The sequence below is a fragment of the Podarcis liolepis genome (genome assembly GCF_965112155.1).
Source record: "Podarcis liolepis genome assembly, chromosome: 4".
In the NCBI taxonomy this organism is placed as follows: Eukaryota; Metazoa; Chordata; class Lepidosauria; order Squamata; family Lacertidae; genus Podarcis; species Podarcis liolepis.
In genome coordinates, this window is record NC_139558.1 from 47,567,436 (window position 1) to 47,588,386 (window position 20,951).

The window sequence follows — 20,951 nt, forward strand, 5'->3', positions numbered from 1 at the left end:
AACTGGCCATCAAATTAGACATGGGAACCTTCTTCTATACGAAATATTGGTAGTCATAAGTTCTAAGGGAACCTACTGTATTTATTACCTTTATGTTTCATTTGCTTCTTTAAAATCAGCTAAACACAAACCATGCGATCAATAGCGATGTCCCAAAGGTTTGCAGTAACATTGTTTAGATTACAAATTTGTCTTGCTTGTCCTTTACAAACTACTTTCTGTCTCCAGCTGATAGATATTTTTCCATGCCATCAGAAGCAAATATCCTAGTACAGATACTCTCTATATTTTAGGGCTGATATTTCCGTTCCGTGTCATCTCATTTATGTAATTTGTTTGTTCTTTTCTTAAATACGTATCCTGTTTTGCTGCCAAATGGTGCTCAAGACAGCAGCAATCAAATATAAAATTTTAAAAATGTAAGAGTGGGGCAAGCAAATCATCAATAACAACCAGTTAAAACCAGCTCCAACTTACAAATCAGCTTATGGGCCAAAGACCTGTCTAAATAAAAATATTTTTGGCAGCCTGCAGAAGGTCATTCTAGACAGGACTAGATGTGTCTCTTTTGGCAAGAAGTTCTAGAATCTGGAAGCAGCCATTGAGAAAAATATTTTTCAGGTTTCTGCCAAATGTCATTCAGAAGTCAGTGGGACAGAAAGAAGGGCCCCTGCTGAGGCTCTTAAAACTTATTCAGGCTTCTTTGGGAGAATACGCTCTTTCAGAAAACCTAGTCCCAAGTTGTGTAGGACTTTGTAGATCCTAAGCAACACTTTGAATTGTGTCTGGAAACAGACCAGTCAAATGGGGTTTAATGAAAATCTATCTAATTTACACTGAGCCCAATATACCTGGACCTTAGCCCAGTATACCTGAAGGAGCTTCTCCACTCCCATCATTCAGCCTGGACACCGAAGCCCTACTCTGAGGGTCTTCTGCTGGTTCCCTCACAACAAGAAGTGAAGTTACAGGGAACCAGGCAGAGGGCCTTCTCGGTAGTGGCACCCTCCCTGTGGAACACCCTACCTTCAGATGTCAAGGAAATAAACAATTATCTGACTTTTAGAAAACATATGAAGGCAACCCTGTATCGGGGAGTTTTTAATGTTTGGTGTTTTAATATGTTTTGATATATGCTGTAAGCCGCCCAGAGTGGCTGGGGGATTAATAATAATAATAATGATAATGATAATAATGATAATAATAATATAAAAAACCAATACATAAACTGAAAGACAATTATCATTTGAAATTTTCACTTCTATGAATTTTGTAACACAGCTCTCTGACCGAACAGTGTTTACAAAAACATACATTTGGAGAAACTGCATATTTTCTCAGGAAATTCACTGCAAAAAATGTGTGTATTAGGCAAAACTGCATACAAAAAAGGTGCACTAGGAGAAATTCATATTAAGATGCTGGTGAATTTTCTTGAGGATTTTTTTTTTAAAAAAAAATGCAGATTAACGTGGAAAAGTGGAAAGATGCTTTTAAGATGTGTAAATTATATATTCAGGCCATACCCAGTGTCACTCTCCCTATATAAGAGGACAATAAAACATTAAATATATCAGCAATAAGATGGGATATCATTTAATAGAACCATTTAAAGCAGTCTGAATTTAGGACTTCAGAAGCAAAGGGCCTCAGAGCTTTTGCAAGACTTCCATTGATGAAAGAACCCCCCAGACCTATTTTACTAAAAGCTCAAGAAATACATCTTCATTTCTAGACTGTTTCTGAAAAATGAATAAAATGAAGATTCTGTTTTGTTGTGCATGGTATTTGATTGCACCATTAGCATGTTCTTGCCCACACAAGCAAACAAGAACCAGCACAGAAGGGTTTGGAAGAGCCTGGCAAGCCTTTGTTATGTCTCTTTGAAGTTTGTCTAATAACAATGATATCTCTTTAGACAAAGAGTTGTTTCAACTTCTTTAATTTTTTTTTAAAATGAAACTTTGAAATAGAATAACAGGTAACAAGAGTGTCTTTTACAATCAAGAAACCTTTTGCAACACAGTAATGTCTCACAGGAGAACAGTCTGCGTACTAACAAGAGTCACATATTATGCAAGTACATCACGACATAACAAATTCTGAGAGGTAGGCAATCTCACCTCTCCATCTCTCAAATTGACAACTAATATATAAGTATCTTTCTTTCTTTTTTGTAAAATTCTCTTTCTTGAGAGACTGCTGCATCATTGTGCTCAAACCAAGATGGAAGCTTTCACGGAAATGTGATATTCCTACTTATATAACTCGCCCATTATCAGTGTTAATGTGCTCCTATGAAGTGTACAATCTGCTCCTAAGAATTGCATAGCATGTCTATGTTGATTGAAGTTTATTGCCTACATTATTGTTAGCAATGTAGAATACATTCCTAGCTCCTTAGCCCTCTGCTTGGCATCAACGTTATTGCTTCATCTTGTTCAAGTACTGCTGGTGATTGTCTGTAACGAAAAGCTCATCTAGGTCCGTTTGATCACAAGGCCCAGGAAGGTTAGTGCGGATACCATATGACAAAAGCAATCTAACATGTATCTTCTTTGAAGCCCTGGGCAGGGTAGATCGATATGCCATTAAGATCTTTGATAATTCTTTTCCCTCCCTAGTTCCTCTCTTCACAGTGTGCTGCTTGCAGAGTTTTCTTCAAACAGCAATGAAAATATTTGATCTCCCCACTACTTTTGGATAATATGGGGAAGCACAGATATGTTTACTACCACAAGACTTGAAAAGCTGTTCAGTGAGACAGGCAACAAACTGTTTAGCATTGTCAGTGCCAACATCAAGAGGACATCCAAAACTGGCAAAACAAAATCTGCAGTATACTGCTGATAGTATCTGAAGAACTATTTCTTTAGCAGTTCCATTGCTTCTGGGTAAGAAGAGTAATAATCAGTGACTGTAAGCACATCTGTTTGATGTGTAGATCCCAGAATGTTGATGCCTTGCTTGTTCCAAGGAAGAATTTTAACTGAATTGGTGATCATGTAAATGTTTGGGTCTGCATGCAAGCAACACAGGTAACATACAGTTTGTCTAATTTGTATACAGCGACTGCATCCCTGGTGACTTTCAGATCTATTTTAGCCTTGGCTTGTTGATTGACATGGTTAATGGAAATATTGGCAGAGTCACCAGTCTTGGAAACCATTAGGCACTTTCTTCTTGAGCCCTTTCTTACAGCCAGTGTCAAGTCATCCTGTAATATTTTGTGAACACATTTCCCCACCACTTGATCCATAAAGATATCTGCTTCTAATGCTCCATACACACACAATTTAGCTAGTTCCTTAAGTGCACTATCATATGCCTCTATAGATTTATCAGGGGTGTGTTTTCTATGTCCAGATAAGCCTTCCCATCACAGCATTTCTATGTGGTATGAAATGTAGCTGTAGCTGGTGCAAAGGTGCCACTTCCTTTTGGCAAATAGCAGGAGTGGGGTAATCTATTATACTGGAGCTTCCAGTCAATTGTTCGTTTCAGGACTGGTGCTCCTCGCACATTCAAGTTTTTGTAGTGTTCATACAACATTGTCGGCACCAAGACACCAGCCCATAGTTTTCCTCACTTAATCTGGGAAATACCATTTTTTGACGAAATCTAATATATATTTTGCCAGTTACCTGCTTACAATATCTCAACAACCCATTTGCAAATTAAGCTCCCAGCTGGGAGCACTCACTGTAGCTGTGTTGTGGTCATGTTGTACTTTGAAGAGCATTATTTACCTTGTCCAGTTTGAATTTTGTAAATGAGTCACAGTATTAACAGTGTTCCAAGATCCCACCTTCATTTCCAGATGGTTGTATCCCTTTGAAGTTTGTCTAACAACGAAATCTCTTGTAGATGGTTAATTGTTTTAGCTTCTGAATTCCTCTAACAGCATTTGTAATCTCTATGTTTTTCTTAACCCTTTGCCTAGCTCCTACTTTCTGATTCCCTTTGCTTCCTATATCCCTTAACAGAGACTTCCGGAAAGTGTAGCATGGAGTGTATATAAAATGGATAACTTGACAACAGTCAAGCATTTGAGTGCAAGTGCTGTGTTCTTTCCCCCTGAGTGCAAGCAAAGAGTGATCTTTCTGCTTGTTGCCTTGGTTAGGAATAGTTTCCTGCCAAGCTACTGGGGTGTTTAAAGGCAAAGCACAGAGGTTCAAATCAAGGGTACTGATCTTTTCCTTTTCTCAGTTGGGAAACTCTGGATGTGACTTGAAGCCGAGGACAAAGCAAATGTCACAAGAATGCAAAAAGAAAACAGCTACCCTGATTCAAAATTATCTATCCCAAATAGATTGAATCGAAAATACCTTTCTGAAAAGAAACAAATTAACTGAAAGCTATTTTTAAAACAAATGCAGACAGTTTGTTCAAGGATGCCACAGAGCTGGTGATCTAGATACGGAATTTACAATTGTGTCCCAATGAAATGACACACCCGTTTGCATCTTCCAAACAAAATCTATAATAGATCAGAATAAAAGATGCTGTGCAGCAACTCTTTATGAGATGAGAGATCCTAATTAAGATAAATGTTACTCTGAGCTGTAATTATGAAAAAGTACCTACTGTGGAGGGACAATACTTTAACTTCAATAATTAATTAGTCATAGCTGGAACCTGCCTAATTCCTTAAATCAATCTTCAGTTTTGAATTACTTTTTTAGTCTTCAACTTGTTGTTTCAGATGGTTAATGACTAGCTCCCGTGTATGAGTCCTTGGAAATAGATTTTGGAATTACATGTCATCCCACATTTTTCTCTCTCAAATAGCAAGATGTATCATTATTTTAGCTTGCTCTGTTCACAATCTCACCATTTTAAATTTTCCATAGAATCTGAATATGTAATGCAATGACAGATGAATGTTTAGGGCACGGTACAATGACCATTGCATTGGTGTACTGCCACAATATGATGGCTCCTTTGGGAGGATGGAGCTAATTCTATGGTTCTTGGGTTCCTAGCCCAGGTTTATTATGGTGTTGCACATGTTTAGGGATGTTTTTAATGCCTGATGTTTTATCGCTATTTTATTATTATAATTAATTCTGTTGGGAGCCGCCAAGAGTGGCTGGGGGTATAAATAAATTATTATTATTATTATTAGTAGTAGTAGTAGTAGTATTAATATCAACAACAACATTGGGCCTACAGTATCTAAAGAGTTCCTATTTTTAAAGTTCAGAGTGTCCAGTCTCAAGTATCTCAGAACAGAATGATAAAATCAAAGAAATAATGAAATATAATGTCAACAAAAGTTGGAAGATCCTGAGAGGTATGCAGAGAAGCTGTGAAAGGGGGAAATCAGGTGGTAGCATGATCTTTCCCCACCTTCCATGTACAGAATAAACATCCAGAAGGGAGGCTATGAAATGATGTGTGGAATTGCCAGGAAAAAAATCCTTCGTGAAACTCATTTAGCTTCCCTCAGAATTCCTTGGACATTTTGCCCAAAGAAGAATCTCCAAACTTGCTTCACACATTTACTTTTGGTCATTTAGGTACCACGTGTGCAGCTCAGGAGAATGCCGTTCTTGCTCAATAGCTCTGAAGCTGATATTAATCAAGGGGACAGCCAAATTAGATAATCTTTATCTTATAAATATAATCTTCCTTCATTCACAACTCTGCCGTCATCTGGGAGCCATTCTGGCACTTAAAATATCAAGTGCGAATAACCTCATTTCTTTAAAATATGGCTATTCCTCTGTTTCTTAATAGGAGAAATATTTTTTGCTCTCCTTTACTGCTGTATTTCTCACATTATATTATATGGATCCTAACTTCCATTTTTTGAAAGAAGCAGGAGTCCACATTCATGGAACAGGTCTTTCCCACTGCTCCATTTCTTCCACACAGCTCTGGAAAAAAATGCTTCTGTGCATTGAGAGACCCTCAGGAATGATGTAAGGCAGGTATGGCGAACCTGCAACCTGGTATCTGGGGTAGAGTTAAGTCCAGCAACATCTGGAGGGCCACAGAATCCCATTCCCTGGTGTAGGTGATGGTCCGAGATAGTGGTCACCACCTTTTTTGGGTCTGGGGACACATTTTGAATTTTCAGAAGATGCTGAGTGCATCAGTTAGAAATGGCTACCATCAGGAATATGACTTTTCACAAAATGGCTGCCACCTTCAAAAAAAGCAGGAAAACAAAAGAGTCAGGAAGATAAAATACAGTGGTACCTCAGGTTAAATAAGCTTCAGGTTACAGATGCTTCAGGTTACAGACTCCGCTAACCCAGAAATAGTGCTTCAGGTTAAGAACTTTGCTTCAGGATGAGAACAGAAATCATGCTCTGGTGGCACGGCAGCAGCGGGAGGCCCCATTAGCTAAAGTGGTGCTTCAGGTTAAGAACAGTTAAGAACAGACCTCCGGAACGAATTAAGTACTTAACCCCAGGTACCACTGTAGTTCAATTATGGAAAAAAACTATTCTTTTTGTTGTCGTTTGAAAAACTTTTTTTTCTTAGGCACTTTTAAGTTGTAGGGTTCACACTATTGCAAACGTTCCATCTACAGAAGCATTGCAGCTTGCTGGTTTGAGTGATCCCCTCATCTCCTCGCCACATGGGTCAATAAAACATTTCCCTCTCTAATAATAAAATACAGGAGTAATTAATTTGCAAAGAAGGACTATTATTAGTCAGGAGCCAAACATGTGCATGCCATGATCTTCTGAGCATGCACGGAGGCCTTCCTCGGTTTCCTTTCAGGCATACCTCCTTATGCCACATCTAAGGTTGCTCCCAAAGGTCCCTTCACTTTGGGGAACACTTGGCCGTCTTGCATAATCCCTGCACAGCACTTCAGATGCTGACCACTGAATGTAAGCTTTTGAATTATACCTTCTTCTTTAGGGATAAATGTTCAAGGCAAATGTAAAGTAAAAAAGAAAAAGAAAAAAAGATGCTGGTACAACCCTAGGCTGCCATTTACCTACTGGAAAAGCCTGGTGCTGCTTAGAACAAATGAAATATGAGGCCAGAGCAGGCTGTTCTAATTAGTATGCAAATAGCCCTGCTGTACAGCCCTTGAGTTAACTGGCCTTTTAGAGTCAAAAATGAATGAAAAATGTTCAGCGAAATAATATAATATTATATATACTCTATCACTAGTTCCCTGTGGCCTTACAGGATTCTTGTAAAGCAAAGAACAGTTTTGCCAAAAAGAAACAGTTATTATATTAGCATGATTAATTTAGGATAGTTCACTAAATAGAGTGTTCCTTTGATTTGGTTTGATGGTATGGCCTATTAATGGAAGGGTTTAGTCTCTTGCGTCTCTCCGAACAATGTCCCGTCTTTCAAAGTTGATGACCTGGTATCAACAAGACAGAAAAATTAATCCACCATTAAGTTTCCTTAAAGATCTGCCTAGCTTTTTTCTGTCTCAAGACCCTAGAACAAGAGTGGAGAACCACAGGCCCATGGTCACATTATGGCCCTTGCTTTATCTGGCCCTTAAAACTTTTGTGAGGCCATATCCTCTTTCTCCAGGGTACATTTCTCAGTGGCCTTGCTTTACATTCCCCCTGAGTGTTTTTGCTAGGCAGGAATGTGTCCTTGAACTCTGATAATGACTCATGCTTGCTTCAATGGAGGATCAAGAGAGTTGTCTCTGTGCGTAGAAACTAGCCCACTGTACACAGCTAAAATTAAATTTGTTGCTCCACCCACTTTTGCCCCTGCACCTCCTCCTGCTCACCACTGCTATGCAGCTCCCAAAAAGTTGCCCAGAAGCAATGTGATCCTTGGGCTGAAAGCAGTTCTCTACCCCTAGCCCTGGAATGTGTAGGGTTAGCCCATGAGACTGATCAAGAGAACATTCAGAACAAACCTGGAGTTCACCTATGTTCCAAAATCTGGTTTCGAACCTGTGGTACTGTACATCCGCAGCATAATTTCATAATTTCATATATAAGCATTTTTATAGAGTTATATGCATTGTTGTATGTATCTGTTCATGTGCTGGTTAGTTTGTGTAGCATACAACAAGACCTTTAATAACGTGTGTGGTAGTGCATATAACATGTGAGAATTGTTTGTATATTCAGCAGAACGAAAAACTCACTTCAAGGGGCAAAATGCAAAATAGGAAAAAAATATCTTATGTGATTTCTGGTTCCTTAACATTAATAAAAAGATGTATTGTTGGTCTAATTCAGCAAAGGGTGTATTTATTTATTACATTTATGTCCCATGTGGCATAAATGGTCCTCACCCTCCTAAAATCATCCTCACAACTACCTTGGGAGGTAGGTTAGGCTGAGAGTTGAGGATCACATAGCCCAAGATGACCCAGTGGGGACCACAATATCCAATATCTGACTTCTCTTACATTACGCTTATTCTTCTGTTATGTTCTTTCTTTAAGATTCAGCTTGGAGTGTATGTGGAAATAGCTGGAAAAGGGGTGAGTAGCTCTCATTTTTAAAGATGATTTTAAAATCCTCAGCTTCAAAGATAAAGCAATGTTCAGGAACGCTTTTGGATGTCTATTCTTGTTACAGTGTGAAATGACTGATCTTCTGTTTGACAGCCTTTAAAATTGAATATTACAGAGACAAATTTTGAAACCTAAGAGAGATACTTCATTTCTGCCTACAGCTGAGGTCTGACCTTTGCTCACTTGAACTAGAGTCCAACTGCTCTCCCCCAGGTATGTTTTGGTTGGTGTTCTCCAGTCATTTGAAATTATTGCATGGGAAGTCAGTGGTAAAGTGACAGCTTTAAGATGCCACACAGCCAGGCAGCTTGCTTGGCTGGAAGCTAGAGCTGCATTGAGAACATTTGTAAGAGAGGCAAATCTAATAGCTTCTATTAGATATAGCCAAGAGGAATATTTGGCAGAAAAGGGAATGTTCCAACATCAGGCTGATACCAACTCTTCCCTACACCCAAGGAAACATACATACTAACAAGATACCTAGTCCCTGCGGTGAAACAGGGTGCTCATAAAAGCCACATTTCTCCTCTCATGTAGGCATTTTTATCATTTCACTGCTGCACTACTGTAACACACTCAATATGGGGGTTCTCTTGGGATTGATCCAGAAGCTGAAGCTGGTACCAAATGCTGTGACCGGGTTGTTGAGTGGGACCAAAGCACAACAGAATACATTTGAAGCACAGAAGTACAGTCCTGCTCCTTGAGCCCTGATTGGCCAGGTGGTTAAGACACAATAGGGTCAAGGCTCGAAAAGGCAATATAAACCTTTCTTTATCACAGCTGTGAGGTGGATGCCTCTAAGGAGTCACCTCTCAGGTTTAACCAGCTAACCACCCTGGCTAGCTTGCGTCCAATTCCCAACATCCCTATGCACCCATTCAAGCAATCTCACCCACCTTTTGTGAGCTGCATAGCTTTGCCTTAGAGCTCATGGCTCCTCCCTGTCATGGGCCATCATCCTCTAAATGATGTAGTTCTGACACGAACTTGGGAGGCTGGTTCTCTGAACCAGGAGGTCCTCTTGAGCCGAGGGGCCTTAGTTGCCAACTGCCTCTCTGGCTTCTCAAGCTCATAAAAAACAGCACCAGTGCCCTTAACCACATGCTGCAAATTAAGTGTGTGCTGTGATGCAGATAGCCCTTAAAGCCCTTGTTCTGTCTTACCACAATTAATTCCTTGCCTATCAAAGAGGTCTGGAAAGAACACCATAAGGATTATTTAGTCTCTAGTAGACTCACTGGAATGCTTCTTTCAGCTCAACGTGCATCTCTCCGCTCTATCCATCTTGCCACAAGGTTGTCGCCATTCATTATTAGTGAATACCTTCTGAGTCATCATTAGCATTTCATTCTTCCTGTGCAGAAGGCCTTCTCATAGTTCACAAGGGGAACTTGCCTCTGCTTTTTGGGGGTCTGAAATAAAATAATGGGAACAGCATGAGCTGTGACAGTTCAATTAGGAAGTGCTTGGAATGGCAATGTTTGCTAGAAGCAAAGAGTATCTTGGCCTTGGAATGCTTCCTGCAAATGAGAAATGTGAGGCCTTTGGCACATCTTTGTAGTACAACACAAAAATAAATTAAGGAGTGGAATATGGGTAACCAAGCTGGAAAGCTGGAAGAGCAGCAGAAAAGCTTTGTCTAAATGACTCTCTATTGGCACGTTCTCAGTAACAACAGCAAATGGTTGCTAAGAACTATGCAAACTATTTTCTCTTCTCATTGTGCTTTTCTGCAAAGAACAACTTCTTTAGTTTGGTGATTTGATGTTGTTGGGCTACAGCTCCCATCATCCCTGACTACGAGTTATGTTGACTGGAGCTGAAGGAATCTGGAACCCAACAACAAATGGGGAGGGCACAGATTCCCCAAGCCTGTCTTAAGGGTTGTTTCACACATAAATGTTCATTACTTGATCTGCAACATCACATGGGAGAATGAGTCATCATAGATATAATGCTGCAGGTAATACTTTTCTGATCACCATATGCCACCTCAAATGCAATGCTTTCCCATTGAACCAGTTCACATATTTAGCTGTCAGTCATCAAGAATAGCATTTGGAATGTGCATTATTGCATTACTGAATCTGGTTTTTAACTATCTCTGCTTTTTATACAAATTTGTTGTAGTAATTTGTTACATTCTGCTGCTATTTTAATATGTTATTAGTATATTGCAAATGTTGTTTTAAATTGTCAGTTTATTATTTTATCTTTGTCATTAGCTGCCTTGAGCTCTGCAGAGAAAGGATGAGGTATAAATGATTTAAATAAACTGCTTTTTCTGTTTAATAAGTCACATTCAAAGCATGGAGTACATACTCTGTTAGTATATATGATGTGCACTGAATGCAAGAGGCATTATTATTATTATCTATTAAATTTGTATACTGCTCTTCATCCAGAGATCCCAGGGCGGTTCACTTACAAAATCTCATACAAGGTGGTTCCTGCTCTTAAGCTTATTTAGTTGATACCATCCAATGGCATTGTTCATTCAGTATCAACATGTTTGGTAGTAGTCTTTACAAGTTGCATTTTACAGTAAATGGACAATAATCAGAAAGACCATTCTCCAGTGTGGTGTAGTGGTTAAGAGCGGTAGACTCGTAATCTGGTGAACCGGGTTCGCTTCCCCGCTCCTCCACATGCAGCTGCTGGGTGACCTTGGGCTAGTCACACTTCTTTGAAATCTCTCAGCCCCACTCACCTCACAGACTGTTTGTTGTGGGGGAGGAAGGGAAAGGAGAATGTTAGCCGCTTTCAGACTCCTTTGGGTAGTGATAAAGCGGGATATCAAATCCAAACTCTTCTTCTTCTTCATTTTGTGCATGTATTTGTTAGGGCTATGAAGTCTGACCAAGAAACATTACTATTTGAAAACCTGTTATTCGGAAGAGTATCGCCATTGAGGACGTAATGCTTATGATTAAAAAGTTAAAATTTGGCAGCTATTATTATGTGCAGTAGTATTCAACAGACCACATCTTCTCCTTGTGCCTTAAGCAAGTAAGTTAGGATGGCATTTGGGGTGCTACCTGTAAAACACCCACTAGGAAAAGTTTGATCTTTTCAGTTCTTATTTCTGCATCTCGTGTAGGTGTAAACAAACCTAAGATAGATTTATCTGCAGGAAAAATGTGAAGTCGAAGAAACCATTTCCATCACCCAGTGGGAGTCTGTGTTCAGTACCTCTGATTATGGGGCTGTTGCACATGAGTTTTTGAGCTGATCAATACTTTGAAAATTCAGGCAGACTCTGTTTTCTATCTTCCTTGCTGAAACTCCTAAAATATTCTCTCTCTTTTGCCAACACCTGAGACAAATCAATGGGTAAGGTAATGAGATCTTATTCTTTGACATATCGTGTTATTAGAAGAGTGAAATGTGGGACTTTTATGAGATCATTTCTGTTTGAACTGAGAGTTGCAAGTTATGAAATATTGGTGGTGTGTGTGTATGTGGATTCAGGTTATGCATGTAGTCCTTGGTGGGAGAGGAAAAAATGTTTTAATATTGGCAGGTTCCTTTGGAACCAGCCCTTGGGGTTTGAATTGTTTGTCACTTTATAATATATTTCAGGTAGAAGTAGATTTCTTGTTGTAGTTACAGCTTAGACTTTTTACAATAATATGATTTGTCATGAAGCTGAAATGAGCAGTGAAATCAGAGTTTAATAAACTGCATATATGTGGCTAAGGCCAGTTCTCTAGGCTTCTCATGACTCAGCAGCAGCCAGAGGATTTTTGCAACCAGAAATTCCAGTTTCCTGTAGTGTCTTGTACTCCCAAACTGCTTAGCGGGACTGCTTTGGAATTTACATGGCATAATATAAACACAAACTAAATAACTCTGTATTTCTTGGAAAGTGGTATTCAGCTTTGTGGAGGATATAATATAAACACAGACTGACTAAAGTTGCACATGAGACAGACGTTTTATCCTCATCAAGAACTTGGGAGAAATTACCTAAAATACAAACTCTATTCCATTAAAACTACCAGGATTTGTGACACTAGCAAACTAATGTCATTTAATGTATGAAGTATGAGCCAAAACTGATGTATTAATATAATCACAGTATAAATATGACAGTGGTCATAATCCAATCAAGGATCTAAATTTGTTGACATTTAAAGAGATAATCCTTTAAATCACCTGGCTAATGCTCCTCTGGTTGGACATTTGAGAACAGGATACTGGACTATTTGGGACATTGTCAACAAGCTTTCCTTATGCTTTTATGATGGCTGAGAACTGCATTAGTCAAATGTGCTGTAACTAGCTTAGAAAATATTAACTATGTGTTAAAATGAAGCCATTACTGAAAAAATAGTTAATAGTTATAACTTCTCAAAGTTATAGCTTGGAAAGATTTTGTACCTTGATAGACATGTTCTACAGTGGAGAAGAGGCTAAGCATAGACAGAATAAATAGCCATACAGTGGTACCTCTGTATAAGTCCACCCCGTCCAGCATCCATTTCAGCTGATGTCCATGGCCAACCCGGAAGTACCGGAACGGGTGACTTATGGGTTTGCCGCTTGCGCATGCGCAGAAGCGCAAACTGCTCCACGTGCGTGCACAGAGCCGCACTTTGTCGAGCATCCTTTTTGTTGAGCATCCGGGGCTACGGAACGGATCCCTGACTCAAAACAAGGTACCACTGTACATACATGGTCTGTTATTCAACCTGTGGTAATTTGCAGTCTGGATTAGCACTGCTAAATAGTTCTCAATAAGGAATTTTGAGAGTATAATATTGGGTCTATGCTATGTCTATCATTGACTGTAAAATCTTATCTGGAGATAATATTTTTCATTGATGCATCATAAAAGGTAAAGGGAACCCTGATCATTAAGTTCAGTCGCGGATGACTCTGGGTTGCGTGCTCATCTTGCTCTATAGGTCAAAGGAGCTGGTGTTTGTCTGCAGACAGTTTTTCCGGGTCATGTGGCCACCATGACTAAGCCGCTTCTGGCAAACCAGAGCAACACATGGAAATGCCGTTTATATTTGTTCTCAATTCAGTGAAATTTCTTACTGAAACTTCCATTTACAGTGGGACCTCAGGTTAAGAACTTAATTCATTCTGGAGGTCCGTTCTTAACCTGAAACTGTTCTTAACCTGAAGCACTACCTTAGCTAATGGGGCCTTCCACTCCTGCCGCGCCGCCACCATGCAATTTCTGTTCTTATCCTGAAGCAAAGTTCTTAATCCGAGGTACTATTTCTGGGTTAGCGGAGTCTGTAACCTGAAGCGTCTGTAACCCGAGGTACCACTATATTAAATATATGAAAATTTCAGCTTCATAATAAAATTAGTACTTGTGTTGGTGGTACATATTAGATTTTAATCATTTCTGACATTATGTTCTCTCATCCTTGTATTTCTTTCTATTTATAATAAGATTGGGAGGTTGCTTCCAACCAATTTTGATAAGAGAGATTTTCTTTAGCATCAAATAAACAAATTGAATGACACACAAGTTTCCTTAACAGCACAAGATAAAGTAGAAAGGCTGACGTCATGATTGTTACAGATTAAGATTTGAAGTTGCATTCCTCATCAAACTCTTCAGCCTTCTAGTCATTGCAAACATAAAAGAAAATTCTGGTTCCTGTACCAAAGGATTTAGAGTAGGGATGGGAAGCCTGTGTCCCTCCAGACATTGTTGGACTTCACTTCCCATCAGCTCTGTCTATTGGCCATGGTGGCTATGGCTATGGGAGTTGACGTCCAAATACATTGAGAGAGTCACAGGTTAGTCATCTGTCCAGATCCTTTACACAAAACAAGAGAACCCCTGTGGATGCTATGCACTACTGACAATAAGTATTCAAGAAGAATTTAAAGAAGCCCCGTGTGTACAAAAATGTATATATTAAGGAAAGGGATGTATAAGTGATTATATAAGTGAAAATAACATTAGTATATATTATAGATATTCAAAGCCGTATACCCCAAAATGGGTATATTAGTCAAAACTTCATACAAATATGTTATAGTAGGAGAAATTCACTCTAACATGCTGATTAATTTTCATGAGGATTCGCAAATTGCTATAGAAATGCGGAGAACTGAATTTAAGACTGGGCGCATGACAAACTGAAATGGACAGCTTTGTCCTTTCCTGCTTGTAACTATGGCTTGGTTGAGTCTGCTTCCCTCTGGCTACAGTGCCAATGCAGCAGCCAGAAGAATTGCTGGCAAAAACGGGGCGGGGGGGGGGATACAAAGTGTATGCTGAAACATATTAGTATGTTTGCAGTAGAATGCTCAAGGTTCAATGTTTCTTAACTTCCACTTGACTAGGCAGAAGACAGATTTTAATAGCAGAGTTTCCAGCATGCAGGAAGCAACGAAAATCAGTTGGAAACTGCATCATTTTCTGCTCAGTCAGCACCAGCTCAGGCATCGCTCGCCACATCCTTTCTCCACCCATCATTTCTCAGCTATGACTGTATCAGCACTCAATTTGCAATTCATGATTCCGTGGGCATCATTTCTTTAAAAAATGGGGGTGCTTCTTATTTCTCAATGTTCGTGAGGCTGAGTGAACTCTTTAAGGTATAAAAAGTCACCGAATCCTGGCCAGTAGCTTTCTCCTATATTATTCCACACAACAAGCCACCACAAAAATAACATAAAAGATTTAAGGCAAATAATTTAAAAAACAAGTGTGATTCAGATAGAACCTTATCCTTCACAAATTTATCTAATCTCCTTTTAATTCAATTTAAGTTGGTGGCCATGTCCACATCTTGTGGAAACAAACCCCACAATTGCTACTGAAGTATGACATGGGTTGAGTAGGCGTTATGTCTAATCAAGTGCAAGGGATTAAATGAGTTTGGTGATAAAATTGGGATTCTTTGAAGAAAAATGTTAACCCCCCCCCCAAAAAAAAGGTGTGGAAAGGGCAGAAGGGAAGCTGCATTGTTTCATAAATTATGCACACTAGTTTTTATATGAATAAAAGATACCAGCCTTCTGAGACAAATAGATATTAGGGTATAATCAATCATTCATGTCATTTAATCCAACCGTAGCTCCCAATACGAAATTAGACCCTAAAGCTTTACATTTTGTTTGAGTTATTTTGGGCTTTACACCCCTTTTATTTTGTCACTTAGGTGGCTGTATATTTAAGGCAAACAAATGCGAACTATCAAAAGTGATTAATTAATGAACAGTTTACATACACCCAGGACAGCAAAAAGCTGTGCTTATTTGGGGGATACAGACTATTCTGTGTGGGCCCCTATAGAAGTGGTCATAAAGCTATATGATCCTGGAATGATAATTGTCCATTATATGGGTAAAGCTAAATTGATTTAGTCTTGTGCATCTAGGGCAGGGCAATGAATACATTTTTGAAATAGCTTTGTGGGCTTTGCTACAAAGGAGAACAAAGAGAAGTCTGCACTTTTGGAGAATGTATAACCAAATGATACCTACAGCTGTGGGGGGGGAAATGGTCTGAACAATAATCAGAATGCATCTCCACAGAGGACTATACTTGAAAGTGCCCTTCCCTAAAGTATTACATGCATTTCAGCATTGAAAACAGAACACAAGATTGCATCTGAAGGGTTGCAATGAGCATAGGTTAAACTCATGCCATTTCCTATTCATGTTACAATCTTGGTCATGAGAAAAGATTGCGGAAAGAGCAGAGTGAGGGTTTTCTTTCTTAGCTCCCACTGTGTCCCAATAATTGATTGCTGTCTGCTGTGAATCTCGGTGTTTTTGTTTCTTCCTGAATGGGGAACAGGAGGCTATTTTCCTGCTATCCACTGTTTTTATTCCAAAGTATCTACATTCTCTGCTCTATATTTATATTCAATATTGCTCAGAAAGAGGAGCCTGAGTATCACTAAATGCCTTAGTAGGCCATGATGTGAGACCCATACATAACACAAAATGCCCTAGAGAAGTACAATGTGTTCAGCCTGAAATTATCCTCTAAATCAAAGCGTTGGCACCAAAGGTATAATAAAAAGATACAGACTCAATTCCCCTCTCTTCTTGGTGTCTAAACTTGCCTACTATTATTTACAAAGGAGATACAAGCAATCAGCATCCATGCCAAGGCAACTGGCTCTGGAGTGGCTCATGGTGACCGTGGGCCTATCCCAACATGTCACCGATCCAATGCTTATGGCAGACCAAACTCTGGCCCTTGTTTTCTCAGCTGGGCAGGAAAAAGGTGATCTGGAAGTGAGTGGGGTATTGATGCCAGTCCCTTGTCATTGTCAGATCACTTCCTGTTGACATTTCAGCACCTTTTATTCTCTGCACAGGCAGGGGACCTATTAAGATGCTCAGCCGTCAAACGCTTATGGATCCAGTGGGTTTCCAGATGGCTCTGTGGGATTTTCTAGCTGCTATGACAGGAACTCTTGTCAAAGCCCTGGTCGACCTATGGAACACCCAAATGGCTCAGGTCATTGAAACAATCGCCCCAAGCATCCTCTCTCACTTTGTGGACCCTTTTTGGCTCCCTGGTATAGTCCAGAGCTCAGGGCGAGTAAATAAGCTGTGTACATGTTTGTGCATGACCATGTATACTTTAGGATGTTGAAGCTGCAACCCATCTCCTCGTCATTATGCTGAATTGATAGTGTGTATCCATTTTAGAATGATCTGTGGTGGAACACTAAAAGCCCATTTGGGGTAATAAATGTAGAAGGGCATGCATGCTTTTCAGTGCATGCATGCACTGGAGTAGTTTGGAATCAACATGGCTCTTATTCTTGTGACCACCATAGTAAAACACACACACAAGAAAATATATATATTTCTCTGCATTGCTTTAAACATTTTTATTTTCTGATATATCATTTATTGTATCATTTTTATGCATAATTTCTTTGTCTTTTGGGGGGGGAGGTAATTTGGTTTACACAGCAAATTTTAGTATTGCGTGTCTGTGATCCCAAGCACACTTTCAGGAAAATAAATTACTTTGAAATCAATGAAACTAACTCCCCAATAAATGTTCTGAGACTAGAAAATCTGGTCGTAAGATTTCATAATGCATTGAGAAAAGGGCTTTCAATCTATAAAGAGGAGGGGTTTTGTGCTCCTTGATCTTTCACAACCATTTCCAAATCTCGAAGAGACAGGATTCTCACCAAAGTAAGTGTGACTGAGTAGTCTGTCTCTTTAAATTTAGTGCAATGTTGCATTCTGCTTATATAGCATCACTGTTGGCGGTTGCAGTAGCTGACAAAGTGTGAATCACAAGAAGGTAACCAGAACGAGAAGGAAACAGAAAACTATAAATGGAGCAAGTCATAAGAAGGCAGAATCCATTGTAGCAATTTATTGAAGACTGCTTCTTTCTTTACAGTATGAGTTCAGCTGCATGGGGATGAGTCAAAATGGCCCCTCTTTGGAGAAAGTTGGGGGCACCTGTCAATAGGCACAAAATAAAGAGACAACCTACTTCCAAAAGGGATTGCTTTCCTTCTGCCGGGCACATTATTTTTTACCCACCAGATTGTGGGAATAGTTCATTGTCTCTTTAAGAACTGGAGAGGAAATGTTGTTAGTCAGAAGTAGCAGACACCAGTCAGCAGGACTTTGTTATCAAAGCACAAGGAAGCAAGGCCTACATTTGTAGTCTTATGTCTAGAAATGTTTTACCTTTATAAAAAAAAAATTGCTTGTAATAAAAACTTGCAATCTAAACCCAAACAATACACAGATGTGACTTGTGGAGGACAGGAAACAGCTCCCTGCACTTCATGTACTACAGTAAGCCCAAAACTTACATGGAGGTTACAGCCCAGGGATCATCTTTCCCCCCTGGATGCCCACCTCATTTTCTCCTGTGTTTAAATTTTATTTAATTTTTATTGCCCAGTGCGTAAAACTGAATGCACACAAGTTAAATGCACATAAGTTGTGGGCTTACTATACTTTTGTTTGCATGTACTCTCATAATGATCCTTTGAGACGGAGAAAAAGGGATCTATGCAACAGTGCCCAGTAAATCCATGGAAATCTTCTTCATCTCCTGACCATACAAATTCAAGTCCAACACAGATTTCCCTCCACAGATTAAGCCACACACACATGATTTACAGGTGGAGTAACAGCAGGGTCATATGTTTGCCCAGCTACCAGCATTGGTGGTCCCACTGCCTGCATCCCCCTATGTGTTGAGCAAGGCAAATAAGCAAGAGTCAGATACACATACTGTTGTAGACATATAAAGGTAAAGGGACCCTGACCATTAGGTCCAGTTGTGACCAACTCTGGGGTTGCACACTCATCTCGCTCTATAAGCCGAGGGAGTCGGCGTTTGTCCGCAGACAGCTTCCGGGTCATGTGGCCAGCATGACTAAGCTGCTTCTGGTGAACCAGAGCAGGTGCTCCATAACTGCCTAGAGGGGAGGAGCTGGACTTTCCTTAATGAGAGCTTCGGAGCCAGCCTAGAATGTTACCACCCCACCCAATGCTCTCCTAGTTCTGCCTCTTGGAATATGTAAGGTTTCCAAACCTTACCTAGTCCATCCCAGTTCCATTCTTACTAAAACGTAAACAAAATTGTTGTCTGTGTCTCCTCCCCCAAATTTGGGCTCAAGTTTTTTACAGCTGTGTTCAGTTTTCTATTTCTTGTCTTTATTAGTACTTGTCACATGTATGTGTGTGCTGCAAGTACATTGTACACAGTCCAGAGTTGAACAGGTCTGGACTGGTCCAGACTGGATCAGGCCCATTCTGGATGTACAAATTGAAGCCCCAATCTGTGCACAGCCCTAATAAATAACCTACATTTGGGGGCTATCATGTAAAGCAGTGTACTGTACTCTGTCAGATAAATCTTACTGGCTCTCTACTACATCAGTGATTCAAAAATGATGAGTTGGTCATTGAATGCTTGTGAGTGAAGCCCCAGGAGACCATATGCTGCAAGTGGAGAAAAAAGAAGGGATCATGTCACAACTCCCAGCTATCAGACAAAGCTTCAAATTCTGTTGGTGGTATTCCTTACTTCAATATTATATAAAAGAAGTCAAGGCTTCAAGAACAAACCAGGGCTGTTTTACACAATACAACAAATCCCACTTCACGAGGCAGATACAGTTTCTGTAGCAATTCTTTTGATTTCTTTTATAACATTACCTCCAGTGGTGCTGCCTGAGGTGCTTCTTTAAGTGCTGTGATGCTCTGCAGTTTGATATTAGAGAGAGAGAGTTCAGTCAGTGTTTCCGTGTAACATGTCCCTCCATCCTACATTAATGCTACAGCAGTGACAACCAACTAGCAGAGCGGTACTCAGCACCTGTCTGCTATCTAGCTCACGTCTTCCCATCAAACTTGTCTGCAGGAGAGAAATTAGCTAATCATTGATAGGGCATGTCGTTGAATAAATTCCAAATCGCTGCTAGTGCTTTTTATAAATAATTCAAAATAAAATGAACGCTAAAGCAAACACAGCTGTAGCTCACACTCCATCGCCCACCTGCTGATGGTACATCTTAGCTGGCATCTGCTCATGCAAAACTTGTACGCCTTCCACGTCCTCCTCCCCTTCCATATCCGTACAATGTCAGCAACCATGAATACTCTCTAGCCTTCTCAAGCAGTGCAATTTGGGTTTTGATTGGTGGCATCAGCTGACACATGAAGGCTTCATTCCTTTCCATCGACCATCATATTCTATTACTCTCAGTTCAAATGTCTCTATTGGTACACATCTTTTGGAAAGAGCCTGAGGCTAGTTTGCGACATGCTAATGCAGTTGCTTTTACAGAAAAGATGTAGAAGGAATAACCATTTGTGTTCGCTATAAATAGAAAGAGATATCCTGTCATGAAGAAGACTGTTGGTCCATATAGGAACACTGAAAGTTGCCTTGTACCAGATCCTCACTTGAGATCCCTGAGATGGAAACAATGACCTTTTATACACATTGTATGTGCTCTCTTACTAAGTTATGTCTTTAGCATTTCTCCTTTTATTAAGTGGACATTTGTGTGTCTCCCATGATTCTATTTCAGAGTTAGAGCACATAACTAGAAGCAGGAAATGTTTCCTCACCTGAAACTGTGATAAAAAGGGAGATCCTGAACATATAGTGTCATGACTATTTGAGACGAAATAGGTTTGTATTGTGAGCCCAGAAGTCTCTGTTCTTAATAACTTGTCATTAATCCTTTCTTCATGACTGGATTGCTGTCTATGAAATCATTTAAATATTGAAAAACAACAAAAAAGAATTCATTTTTATATTAAACTTTATCCGTATAGCTAATATCTCATTGTACCAAGGTTTTACTAATTAGTGTCCCCCAATAGGGTTAGATACTTACCTGGTTTAAGAAGAAGGGCCTTTGCTTGCTAACATAATATGAACACATATTTGGAGCTTCATATCGGTCATATTGGGGATCACAGGAAATTCTTTGTTTAGTTGTAACCTGGATTTCATTGTTTAAGCAAAGAAAACAATATTTCT

General features: G+C 39.6%; 1 long non-coding RNA gene across 2 annotated transcripts; it reads left to right on the plus strand.

Moving 5' to 3' along the window:
- Positions 1–3,001: 3,001 nt before the first annotated feature.
- On the plus strand, positions 3,002–20,893 carry LOC310704661. Of its 2 annotated transcripts, none has more exons than XR_014524946.1 (5): positions 3,002–3,038; positions 8,399–8,437; positions 8,586–8,683; positions 10,255–10,436; positions 20,779–20,893. It is a non-coding gene; the product is annotated as an uncharacterized lncRNA (long non-coding RNA). The 2 variants fall into 2 exon arrangements; XR_014524947.1 differs by having other exon boundaries at positions 3,006–3,038; positions 8,564–8,683.
- Positions 20,894–20,951: the final 58 nt, after the last annotated feature.